The sequence below is a fragment of the Camellia sinensis genome, chromosome 11 (assembly GCF_055761805.1).
Source record: "Camellia sinensis isolate YWXY chromosome 11, ASM5576180v1, whole genome shotgun sequence".
Taxonomy (NCBI): domain Eukaryota; kingdom Viridiplantae; phylum Streptophyta; class Magnoliopsida; order Ericales; family Theaceae; genus Camellia; species Camellia sinensis.
In genome coordinates this window covers 78,865,743-78,879,406 of record NC_138971.1, presented here as the reverse complement: position 1 = coordinate 78,879,406, position 13,664 = coordinate 78,865,743, and the positions used below count along the sequence as shown (strand labels likewise).

At 32.7% G+C, this 13,664-nt stretch overlaps 2 long non-coding RNA genes across 2 annotated transcripts in view; one reads left to right on the top strand and one right to left on the bottom strand.

The window, feature by feature from the left end:
• The window catches only part of LOC145802018 (uncharacterized), a 275,004-nt gene extending 261,340 nt beyond the window's left edge, over positions 1-13,664 (bottom strand). The window contains exons 1-2 of the long non-coding RNA XR_014344173.1: positions 13,593-13,664; positions 12,612-12,665 (exon numbers count right to left, since the gene is read on the bottom strand). This is a non-coding gene — a long non-coding RNA (uncharacterized LOC145802018). The remainder of the gene's footprint in view (positions 1-12,611; positions 12,666-13,592) is intronic.
• On the top strand, positions 9,266-10,975 carry LOC114262673 (uncharacterized). The gene is made up of 3 exons (XR_003629441.2): positions 9,266-9,321; positions 10,298-10,411; positions 10,581-10,975. It is a non-coding gene; the product is annotated as an uncharacterized LOC114262673 (long non-coding RNA).

Sequence of the window (13,664 nt, the reverse complement as noted above, 5' to 3'; positions counted from 1 at the left end):
AGTAAATAGCATTTCAATAAACCATTTCATCAATCATATATCGATTTTGAAAACAATAACGGTTTCGAAAATAAATATAACTTGAACTTGTCTTTATAAAGTTACTACTCACTGTAGGTTTATCAATGTTAGGCCTTGAACATACACCTATACAAAATACACAACAAATATGCGTTGAGGTTCCTTTTTGATTTAACGTTCTATCTTATTTCAATTCACTTCTTGCATGTTTCTATATCAATTCCTCATTATTGATATCTTAATCAATGTTTAAGAAGGCTCAATTAAGCATAAGGATGCAATGATGCACTTGTGAAAGCTTTTTAAAATTTGTTGAAAATAGGGTGTTCGCTTGAGCACACATTTTGTCGCTCGAGCGGTCTATCCATATGCAAAGGGCTCTCTTGAGCGCACACTTGGTCACTCGAGCCATCTGTAAAGACTGCAAAAGTACTGGATACTCAATTTTTACACTCAACGGTCGCTCGACCCAAGTTCTGAGAAAATGTGGGTTCGCTCAAGTGCACACTTTGTCGCTCAAGCCAAGTACTGAATAAATGAGGGTTCGCTCGAGTGCACACTTTGTCGCTTGAGCCACCATGCAATTGTCTGCCAAACTGTTGGGAGCTTGAAATTTACGCTCGAGGAACACTTCCATCGCTCGAGCAAACTGGTCGATTTCTAAAATTTCCAGAATTGTGTTTGAAGCTCAAAACATGAATTCAAAAGTTCAAAACTTGCATGTTTGGTACAAAAACATGGAAAAACATTGTAGAATGTGAGAACATAGTCAATTGGAAACCAATTACTCAAAATCATAACAAATTCTCAAACCAAACTTAGAACTTCATGCTATAAACTATGAATGTCTTGAATTTGATTCTCTTCTTTTCAAAATTCAACAAAATGATATAAAAGATGTGAAACCATGTAGAATTCTTCAAGATAATGTGTCTACAACCCATGCATGGGGTGACTTTGATGAAATTCAACCTCAAGGTTAAGAATTTATGCATGCATGTATATGATTTGTTCATTTCTTTCATAAATCATGGAAACGCTAGCTTATATTTCTCAACTACATGTAAATGAGCCTATAACTTGTTAAACTCATGTACTACATGTTTATTTACAAAGATTGAGTGAGAATCTCATACCTACAGTGCGAATTCAAGTATATCCTAGCTTGCTCCTTCAAGTTCTTTACCAATTCCCTTCAATTTCTCTTTTGTCTCTCTAATGTGTTGAGTTCTTCCTCTCCCTTTCTCAAAATCTCAGCCAAATTATGTTTATGAGCTCATTTGAGCTTGTGTAGCTCATATATATATATATATATATAGGTGATTACCTTAAGTTAATTAAGCTTACTTAGGACCAATTAATCCCACTTATTTTTGATTAATTCTAATTATTTTTTCTGAATCAAATTTCAATTAATGTTGCAAATAAAATCCTAAATATTCTAATTAGCCTATTGGGGAAGTCAATTTCGATTTCTGAAGCCATTAAGGCTCTCAATTTCTGTCTCTAAGTCACAATTCTAACAGGTATTCCATAAACAAAAAGATATTCACACTTATCCATATAATTAAGCAATTAAACTCATACAAATAAATATATAAAAATAATGTACGTCTTGGGGTCATCACACAAGCGATGTCCAATGCTCTGCAAAAATACTGAAAGTTATCATTGTGCGCTCGAGCGCTAACTTCATCACTCGAGTGATGATGTCGAATTTTGGGTTTTCAAAACCGGATTTTTACCTTCAAAACATGAATCTAAAATATAAAAGCTTGCATAGTTGGTACAAACACTTAAAAGCACTTTGTAAATCATGGAATTTGATCAATTAGAAATCAAAAGCCTAAAATCTTCTTCAATTCACAAAACCAAACTCAAAACTTCCTAAATTAGCCATGCATGTGAAGACTTCAACTCATTTCTTTCAAAATGTCTAAATATGAACTAATGAGTATAAACTTATGAAAAATTATAAACAAACAACGAGTATGAACTTCATGCATGTAAGGGTTTTGAAAACCAAACTAAAAAATGATGAATTCTAACTTAATTTTCCAATTTCTTTAATTTAAGTTCATGGTCCCTCCAATTTCCTTAATTCACAAAAAATTACAAGGTAATAAGCCTTATTGGTTCGTGAATTCAACTTTTAGGTGTCTTAAATTCAAAAATTTAGAGTTAATTACGTACCTAGAGCTTGAATTTGAACTTCTACAAGTTAATTTTCTTCAACTTCATTTCTCCTCTTCATAAAGCTCCTTCTCTCCCTCTAGAATGAACTCTCTCTCTCTCTCTCTCTCTCTCTCTCTCTCTATAATTCTTTTCCAGCAAATTGTATATCAAAATATGAGTAGCTCCTTTCTATTAACATATATATATATATATATATAGGTTAGATTAGCTTAAGTTAATTAAGTAAACTCAAGGCTAACTAATCCCACTCAATTCTAACTAATTTTAATCTGAATCAAATTTTCATTAAACTTCTCAAAACGTTCTAAATATTCAAATTAGTCTATTCAACTTGTCAATTTCGGTTTTTGATTTCATTTAAGCCTCGGTATTCTAACATATATTACATTCAAATTCACATAATAATATAAATGCAATAATGATATGCATGTTGCATTCGTCACAGTAAAATAGTTTAATGAATGAAGTCCAAACATAATCTTAGAAGCACATATCTTATTTACAATGTATATCCTTTATCATAAATGAATTCCATTCTCAAAACATGATATGTGGTACATCCAATAGAGAAAAACAAATGACCATTAGGTCGGCAAAACGAAATGACCATCTGATCGGCAAAACGAAACGAACAACCTCAAAGGTCGGCAAAGCAGAGATCTCTGATAATCAAATGGCCATGGCACATATACATTCCCCCAATGGCAAGGACTCACTAAAAGATGCCACGAACACATTTAACACAAAGGGCATTCATTCATTTATACAAAAAAAAAGGATTTCATAAAACATTATTCTCAAAGCTTTTTTCAAAATACACTTTCAAACAAAACTTTACAAACATATAACTCATAGTGCGGTTGTCTCCAGTCATCCTCTACGAAAGTTCGACCTACATACACACGTACCCAAACATTAATACGAATTCTCACTTTTCTTTTCTAATTGATTCACTCATGTTGGTTCCTAACTTAATTACCTCTTAATTAGATTTGATTCATGCCTAAGATGTTTGAAAAAAAAATAAATACATAAAATTTGAAAAAAAAGATATACTTCAAAACATGTTGAATAGGGTAATCCGCTCAAGTGGTCTCTTCACCTCTCGAGTGCTGAACGTAAGTTCTCAAAAGTTCAAGTCTGCAAAATAAATTCTAGTTGTTTCAATTGTTCGCACGAGCGGTCTGTGAAAATTTTGTTTTCAAAATTTGTCAAAAATGGTTTCCAAAATGCAAATTCAAAACTTGGGGTCTTACATGGCTTGTCCAAAAACTTGTAAATACACTAGAAATCATATAGACATGATGAATTTCAAATCATTTGCTCAAAAACTTCTTCAATTTCCCAAAACCTAAATCAAAACTCCATGCATGTTATGTTTTTCAACTCTTCTCCTCTTTGGTTTTCAAAACACGAAATTGATAGTATGAACTCATGAAGTTTCTGAAAATTACATGTTATGAACTCTCATGCATGTGAAAATGAACTCAATTCACGCAATAAAACAAAAATCAAACCCTAAATGATCAAATTTCCAAATTAACTCCATAGTTCATAATCCTAGCTCAAGTTCATCATCTTTTTTCTTTCATTCATTCATAAATACATGCAATTGTTCATAATCTCTTCCTGAATTCAAGTGTGAAGTGAATTATTAACATGAATTGAGTTAAAAATTTACCTTAACTTGTTGAATTCTTGATTCTCCTCTCTTCTCTTCACTTCTTCTTCTCCCTAGTCTTCTAAGTCTTGAACTCTACGTCACAAGCTCTCAATTTCCAGCACAAGAATTGAGCTCTCTCTATAGTGATCCCAGTTTTGCCACTTCGCTGAGTATGTCAGGGATCGAGCTGCTTGGTCAGCTCACGGGGGTCCAAGGGACAACGCCCCTTGGCGGGTCCTAGGGCAACGCCCTGGCAGGGTTGTGGGGCAACGACCCCGAAGCAAAAATGCAAAATGCATTAGAAATTGCTTTTCCGCTCGAGCGGCCATTTATGCGCTCGAGCAGAGAATGTTTGGTTCCAGAAGTTTGACCTGTCTGCAAAAGTACTGGGAAAGTGTATTTGACGCTCGAGCGGGCTTTCCATGCTTGAGCGGACCATGTTATATCAGTTCGTGAATCTAATATTTCAGATCATTTTTGTATGTCTCTCTCTTTTTAAAACCCCTTTGCTCTCCCTTCTCTCTACATTTCCCTACACCAAATTGGATCAAAACCTTGATTTCACAAGATCCATTAGAGTTCTGCCATAAGTTCTTTATCAAAATTGGTAAACTTCTCGAGGGCTTCGTTGTGTGCAGTGAAGATCGAGTTTCGACACCGTTGATTTTGGGGGTTTCATCTCATTTCTTCTTCAAAACTTGAGGTAGGGATTTTCTTAGAGTTATATATATATATATATATATATATTTTTGCAAGATCTGTATGATTTTCGAAACATCTTTCGATAGCTTTGAAAATTGATTGTTGATTCAAGAAGTTGAGCGATTTTGAAAGTGGGTTTGTCGCTTGTTCTTTTAAAATGATCTTATGGGTTTTGATCTTCTTTGATTGAAGAAAAGATGATTTTGGAAAGTTTTCTTTCAAAAGATTTAAGTTGTATAGTTTTAGTGAGAAACCTTAGAATTTGGGGATTTTTTTTAAAGGAGACTGAAAATCCATGAATGATATTGTTATATTTATTTTGTGTGTCAAAATAAATGAATGTTTTGAAAAATTTCTTATTTATATTTATATAAATGATGAATTTCAAGGAATATGAGAATTGTTGTTCATTTTGAAAATTATTGTTCAAAATGTTGAAATAGTCTTGAAATAACTAATTGTCGAGGATACTTGAGAAGAGGGAATTGTGTTATTCCTTGGATGATGAATTGGAATAAAAGTATTTATATTCATCTTGTGAAATTGGCATATCAATTCATTTGATTACATTAAACTTTGAAAGTTGATTTGAAAACTTACATTGATAAAAGAATGTTGAGAAACAAGTTTTCATGGAATGGTTTTGGGGTAAATACGTTGGTAAGTCTTGATAGGTGGTGTAAATGATATTGAATAAGTTGGCCTGAGAACCCGGGGTGAAAGACCGAAAACCCGCGTGGGTAGGTGTCGAGCCTTCCGGTTAATACTGGTAAAAATGACAATTTGGTAGTACTTGTATAGTCTACTTGTAGACACCGACCTTGGGATTACTAGAGTCGTATTTACTGCCCTTGAAATAAATTGTTAAGTTTTGAACAATTGAAATTGCATGATATCATTGAGCATGATGGTTTTCAAAAGATAAAAATGTGATTTATCTTCAAAAAGGGCATAACATGGCATGTGCATTTCATCTCTTGAGGCTTATATAAAATGTATATACTTTGTTAAGAATTTCCTATTGGGCTTTATGCTTACCCTACGAGATTTTTGTTCAGGAAAAGATGTGGTGATCCCACCTAACTAGGGGCGTGAAAGTATGTGTGCTGGGAGTGCAATGCTCTCATTTTGCTGTGACTCTTTGTATAAGCCAAGGGCTGTGTTTGTGTGGGTTTGAACAACCGTTTTGTGTAACCAGGCTCAAACCTTGGAAGCTGGTAAACCCTTGGGAGTATTTATTTGTTTATTTACTTGTTGTTGGATTAATGTATTATTGCATGAAGAACTATTGTATCATGTAATGTAAGTTTGGAGATTTATATTCAGTTTTCCTTGAAAGAGCCATGATTGTTGTCTTATCATTTGGGTTAGAAACTTGGGGCGTTACACTCTCACTGTTTCTCTTAAGTTTTCTCCAACAAAATGCATATAATGCACTCAACTTCTCACTCCTTAACTTATATATTGAATAGAATTAGATTAGGATTAATTTAAGGCTCTAATCATGTATTAGCTTAATTAATCTCTACTTAATCATGATTAACACTTAACTTAATTAATCTATTAATTACAATTTAATCATTCTTAATTAATACTAATCTCACTTAAATTTTTAATTAAGTTCCCATTAGATTCTTCACACTAAACTGAATCAATTAGACTTATCACTCAAAGATTTCTGAGTCTTATGGGTTATCAATTCCTAATTCAAATCAAAATCACCTATCAAATAAATCACATACAAATCACACCACATACAATGCAAAAAACAAAAACAAAAAAATAATAATAATAATTAAAATTTTCTATAATTAAATTAATGCAAAATGATATGCAAGGTGTGATTATCACAATTGAAGGCTTAAATGTAACCATTCAAGCACATACCAATATACATTCATCTTCCTACTTTATTATAGTACTATTCATTGTGTTTTAGCTCACCCATTTCCCATATGTATATGTTGGTGAAAAAGACTTGTAATGGAAGGTTTTGCCTCTTGAAGTTATATGTATATGTTAGTGAAGAAGAAGTTGTATTTAGTATGCTCATGAAGTTGTACTTAGCTTTGGAAAAGATGCCCTCGTAGAAAATATATACTTCTTCAAGAAAATTAAATAATGTAATAAAAAATGTTGCACGTTTTGTTTCGTACAGGCATGCACTGCCCTTGATGGATGTTCCAAATAAACAAACGGCTTCCACAATTTAAAACAAATCTTACCCCCAATTATTACAAGACTCTAACTTGTTTTGTTTAGTTAGGCCTTCGATAGTCTATGACTATTGGTCGGTTACCATACCATTCCGTTTGGGGGTGAAATAGGGTCATGGCATGACTATGATATGCAACCTATTTATTCTTTGAAATGGGATTCATTTGACAACTCAAGTAAAAAAACTTTATAAGATTTGTTAGTTTGTAAGGTGTTACTAAACTTTTACATGATAACAAAGTACACGTTCTTCTGTGCATTTTTGCACATTGTTTAGTTAATTTGCATGTTCAAAAAGTTACCTTTCCAGGAGATGTTATGAGCAAAGCTACGTAGTGCTATAATTGCTTGTTGCAACAATGCGATTGGTGCATGTCAATGGGCCTGGTACTTTACATAAATGTTTATCCCAAGGTGTACGTTTTTATTAGTATAGAATATTGCTCTAAAACATCAAATATTTTTTCTCTTTCTATAAGCACAATGAGTTGCATATGAGGGATTGTACTACATAAATTAAAATACAATACTGTGCGTCCTGCTAGAAAACTAACTTTTTGCGTCTATTTTTTTGCGACTGATTATTTGACCATCGCAAAAAAAAATTATTTGCAATTCAAATCAACCTAAGGAAAGGCTTGCGAGCCCACTATTGGAAACCCACTCAGCCCAATTTATATTTTTCTTCATTTCCCCTAAATTTGATCATGTAAAACTTGCCCTAGACTCTCATTTTCCCCAAATCTGATTTCCCTTTCTCGATTTCTCTCTATAGATCACCATGGCCGTTTGAAGAAGAGATCTCCAACGGTATGAACTCTCTCTCTCTCTCTCTCTCTCTCTCTCGTCTCAGTGAGTCACTTCGAATCATTCATTCGTATGTCGACTTATTCATCTCTTTACTTCGATCACTTGAACTCAGTGAACTCACTGTAATTCGTATTCAACTTCTTCATCTGAACTCACTGTAATTCGATCACTTTTTCGTCAATCTATTGATTTTTCCACCAGGTAGTCTGATTCTTGAAACAAGCTTTGGTTTGAATCAATCTACTACAGGTACAAGCTTTGGTTTCGCCAATTTATTGATTTTTCCTCACTGTAATTCGTATTTGAAGATATATATATATATATATATATATATATGTATGTATGTATGTATGTATGTATGTATGTATGTATAACCTTCTTCTCATAAATTTTGATTTCCTTAGCTGTTCTATTTTCGATATGAAATTGAATTTATTTCATGATAGCAAAAAGTATGTACGAAATGGTTGTGCATGCTCCAATTTATTATTTGATTGATGCAAAACTGACGAGTTGGCGAAATTAGTATCCTAGTGAAGTCAGTTAGCAATAATTTGTTGCTAGCGTTTTGATAGTGCCCTGCTTTGACTGTGTTGAGATTCACAGTTAATTAAAACTATTATCAACATCATCATCATAGAAATATTTTCTTTGAACAGTTAGCTTAAAATCTGTACCCCACGCTAATGAATCATCTGGTTTATATGAAAGGCATTGTGAAAATTTTGAAAAGACATTCCATTGGAAATTCTTGTGATTGTTGGCCATTATCTTGTTTCTAGAGACTAAGATTTATGTTTTTTTTTTTATTTAAAAAAAAGTAGTTATTTTATCTATTTTTAATTGTTGGTGATAAACGTGCACTTGTTAAAAGATTGTATCTAGCGCACAATGTTCCCACTTACTTACAAGAGAGTTTGGAATAAGTAATGGATTTGAAGAAGAGGAATTGGTTATTTATTTTTAATAATGGTTTGGTGATGAGTCTTTAGAAGCTGCATGTTGTGGAATGACTAGATTTTGCACCACCAACGTGTTTAACATTTGAATGACTTACATTATACTGCTTCTTAATTGATGGAAATTGATATAAAATTTGCATATAAAAGGGAAATTATTGAGATATTTAAAAGGGTGAAGTGTTCATTAGTGAGATTAGGAAAAAATATTTTTAAAAAAATAATGATTTTAATTATTAATATTTACAATGTTTATCATATTTTTGTAAATATTTTTTTAATCCTTCCCTTATTTAAATGGTGTACTATGGCAACTTAAATTATCATTAAAATTTTGAATAATGGAGAGCAACACTGTTACGATTATTAAAAATTGCAAATAAATGTGAGAGTGAACAATTTTGGTGATGGAGATTTTCAGTGTTAGTATATTTTTTTCTTTAGTCATTGGGTTGCCTAAATACGAAGAAGAAAAGAAAAAGAAAAAAAAAAACATTTTCAACAATATGACTCATTGATTTATTTTCTGTAGGCCTTCATGAACTTGTAATTGTGCTATTTTGACGTACACCAAAAAGAAAGTATTATTTGAATACAACTTCTGAACTATCCTCTTCATTCTCTTTTACTTTCTATTCATTAAATTATAGTAGATTTAGAACGTATGTATTTATTTATCATTATTCCATTTAATTTGATGTAGGTGTCCTTTTTAAAGAACCGTGTTAATATTGCTAGTGGGACACCAAGCAGGTAAGTGATCTTAGTCTATTTTTTTATTTGATATTTTGTCAAGGCACTGGCTCTGTAAGGCATCTTTGGTTGGAAGGTTACCTATTTAGTCTGTCAAGGTCCTTGATTATTTTTGGGTCTTTGAGATAGGTTGGTAAACTAGTCTTTGTTTTGGGAGCTAAATTTATAAGGCAATGTATTTTAGTTGGAATAAGGTTAAAAAGAAGTGAGAGTAATAAATTGATAGTGCTGCAAGCAGTGCACTAGGGTGTGATTCTCTTACCCTTTCTTATCAAACCTACATGCCAAATTTAGGTTTCTTCATTTGGTATTTTCTTATCTTCATCCTTGAGTTTTTCTAAGTCTTTATGCAATCAAGTTGTATCATGTTGCCTTGTATATAACTTTCAACTTCTTTTTAGTTTAGTTTACTACTCCTGTGTTTGGTTTTGCATTGTGAGCGGTCATCGATGATGTGACTGACTGTGAGTCCTCTGAAAATCATAGTAGTCACTAAGCTGGCGCTTGCCCTTTGTAGTTGGAGAGGGAGGGAGCTGAAGCAATCTTAGAGATAGAGTGACACCGAGGGAGGAGAGCCTCTGGTGTATAGAGAAACTGTATATCTTTTGAAAATAGCTTGCTGCTCAAGGAGGGGAAAACCTCTTTTTATAGGACTTGATCCATAGGGGCCAACTTACTCTCATCCTTTTTACTTCCTGTACATTTATTTCCTTGTTCACCCAAACAAAAAACTTGTTATTTTTTGTTCATTTGTGTTTTTGGAATGGATCTTCTCCATTCCATTATGCAGATCTAATTCATGATTTTCTTTCTCCTTAATTAGCAGGATTCGCATTTCAATTTACTTTGTCGATTATGCTGTTGTGGTGACATGTGAAATATCATTTATCTTTATTTTTTTAGTCCTTTTCATTTGGGTTCATTAAACCTGTTAAGTTGTATAAAATGATTTTGTAAAATCTCAAATTTGTTTTAGGATCAAGAAGTTGATTGATATGGAGGCACTGGGATTAACACGATTAGCAGTGATTGTGCTTGACATGCAAACTGATGTTAAGGGTTATTCCTTATTCACACTTCCTCGAGTCAGGTCTGACTATAACTTTACCAATCTCTGTCCCTGTTTTCCTTTTACCATTGTCATCTTGTATGTTATTTCTTTCTTTGTCATAAACATTGTTAATTTAGAATCCAGAACAACCACGTCTTTGTCATAAATATTGTTAATTTGTTTCTCATTTATTTGTGTCGTGTGACAGAGATGAGTTCTGGGACTTGTGTAGGAACTACTTGCACCCAAGTAAGGTTTATTATGGTTTGCACTCAAGTATGGTTTACTGTCTTACTCTGGTTTACTTAGATGATAAACATTAATTGGAGAACTCAATAGTGATTTCTATATTGCTCTATTTAATTTTGATTTCAAGTTCTCTCTACGGTTTTCAATATCAATTTAGTTTGATGAAGCTCAGAAGTAATATGTGGTTTAAGAATATGTGGTTTTCAATATGTGCCTTTTGAAAAGTGTATAGAAATTCCTTTGAGAAAATGTGGTTTGATTTGGAATTCTGATTATTTGCTCATTATCTCCACCTTAAATGACAATCATAGGGCCATTAGCATAACCTTTTCTTGAAATTTGTTGTTTGATGTGAAAATGGCATTATTTTACAAGGTAATTTATGCTAAGTACAAAAAAAAAAGAAAAAAAAAAAGAAGTTTTCAAATAAAGGCAGAATGTATGACCATAACAAGGATATATTATTGTACTTGGGATGCTCTATTATGTTTTGAATGAGAATTGTGTTACCTTTGTTACTGTATCATTTTTCTATGGTTAACTTGGGTGCAAGTTACTAATTGCATTTTGTTTTTTTTACAGTCATCCAATGGATGAGAATGCCACTGTAAGTTGTCATGGTTATTATTATTATTTGCAATTTCATTCCTTAGATGATTATTTGTCTTATTTACAGTTATTTGCCTAGTAGTAGTAATGTTTTCATCTTTCCTTATGCTTGCAATGTATCAATACTCTTTTTTTTTTTCCAATTGAGAATAGTCATTTTTGCAAGCACTTGCTCTCCCAACTCCATCTCATTGGTTCACAAAGCTTGATATTTGGATATATGTTGTGTTTATGTTTTTGAGGAAGATGTTTGTCACACCCCAAATCCGGGCATGACCGGCCGTGGCCCACAGGGACTTAGCCCAAGGCACACGTAAGCCTAAACACGAATCCAATCACATTGAACAACTGAACAATAGTCCAATAATAAATAACCAAAACTCAATCCAAACATGTCACAATTATAAACGTCAAAATCAACTGTAATAAAAAACCATCCAAACTTATGGGATATAAACAACCCACATATCAAAAATAATCCTAAATGAACTTCGATAAGAATAAATATAAATATGCACAAACTTGACATAACACTCTAAACTAAAGGAATGCCCTAGAGGTCCATGCAATTGAATCCCCGCTACGCCATGAGTCCACTCTAAGTCCTTCTAACACTTGGAAATGGTAAACAACTAAGTCAGCAGATAGCTCAGTGAGTAGCAACATGGATAGTAAATACAGTTTTGAAAACAGGGTTCAATTCAAAAATAAGATGTATATCACAGAAACTAGATTGGCATACAGTTTGGTAAATACAATCTGTTTCAAAACGAAGGTTCCACAATTCAACACTTAAAATACTCATGTCTCGCAAGAACATGATAAACAACATTTTCCACTTAAAACAGATTATAACATGAACACCAATAATTTTCTGGGTACCAAGAAAAACAAATAATCTGCCACACAGTTCTCAAGGCTATAAGCCCCGTTGCATCCAATACCGAACTAAGAGTCATCCTCAGGGTGGCACCTGGGCCTTTTCTCAAAGACGATCCGATTGAAGGTCACCTAGTTGTTTATAAAGGTCTTTTCCTTACAATCGTTGAGCACTAGAGTCATCACAGTCCAACCCAGATCTGTTCCCTAGTGCCCAGAGTCACCACACACAGTGGAATAATTTCCCTGGACTAAATACACACATGGTCCCAATAATCAATACACATCAGTTTCGCAAAACATGGTAGTTCATCATTATAAACATGAGACCAAAACAAATAGTTTACAGTATGCCAAGTTCACACATGTTTCAGAAATAATTTCATTCAATTGATAATATAATAATTTATCAAAACAGTTTAATCATGAAACAACAATTTAATTTTTCAACAGTTCAGGGTAGGGGAACATTTATAAAAATACGTAGCATGAAACTACTCACCTGAAAACGAAATAATATAATCCTCGTATAGAGTGTAAAAGTCCAACTAGTGCCCTGAACCAAGTATAAAAACTACACGTCACAACTAATTTAAAAATACTAAAAAAAATAGGAACTAAGTAACCTCAAACTAAAGCGCACTAACACGGCTCAACCCAACTCACCGTTACTCTTAAATATTACCTAAGTTCATGTTCTTCAAGGTTTAAAATCACCCAAGACATGGGTTCCGGTTGAAACTTAATTAAATGTCACTTTGAGATAAAACAGAGTTTTAAACAAATTTTCTCAATCTATTCCCTAACTTTGAAAATTACAAAACCCACTCCACGCTATTCGAAAAATTCCAAAAACCTCCAGATATCAACTAATATATCCTAAGTTTTAAACTCAATTGGTTTCACTTGATTTTCTTATCAAAATAATTATCTACAATTTATTATATCCAAACAGGTTGTTTTCTGCAGCATTTTAAAGAAATTGACGGTTCTCTTAATATACACGAGCAATCAATTCAGGGCCAAAAACCTACGAAACTAGACTCGTAACCGGTTCTAATGACACTAATTTGATAATTTTTTGATTTATACCCAAAGAGAACAACACTCCCGAATTTACTATTTTGGACTGGTTTCCTGGACAGATTTGGATACCTCAATTTATATGAATTTTGACTCCCAAAAATTATGAAAAAAATTCAAATATGCAATTCGATATGTAATTGATCTACTGTAAATATTTCAGATTAAAATTCATCCGTTTGATATGGTTTCTTGATTTTAAAAGTTTGCGATTATGTGCAGAATTTTTGGACTAAGATTCACAACGATTCTTTATACATGAATTTAACTCCTTAGATTTCTTAACAGTATACATATATACAAAATACATAAATCTACAACCTCTCCATTAATGAACTAAATAATAATAGAGTAAGGATAAAGAACAAAAATAAAGAAAAGAAGAAAGATGAAGACCTACCACACCCAAAAATTACTCCTTGTTTGCAATCCCCCTTTTTTTTTTTTTTCTTCTTTTCTCTCAACTTCTTTC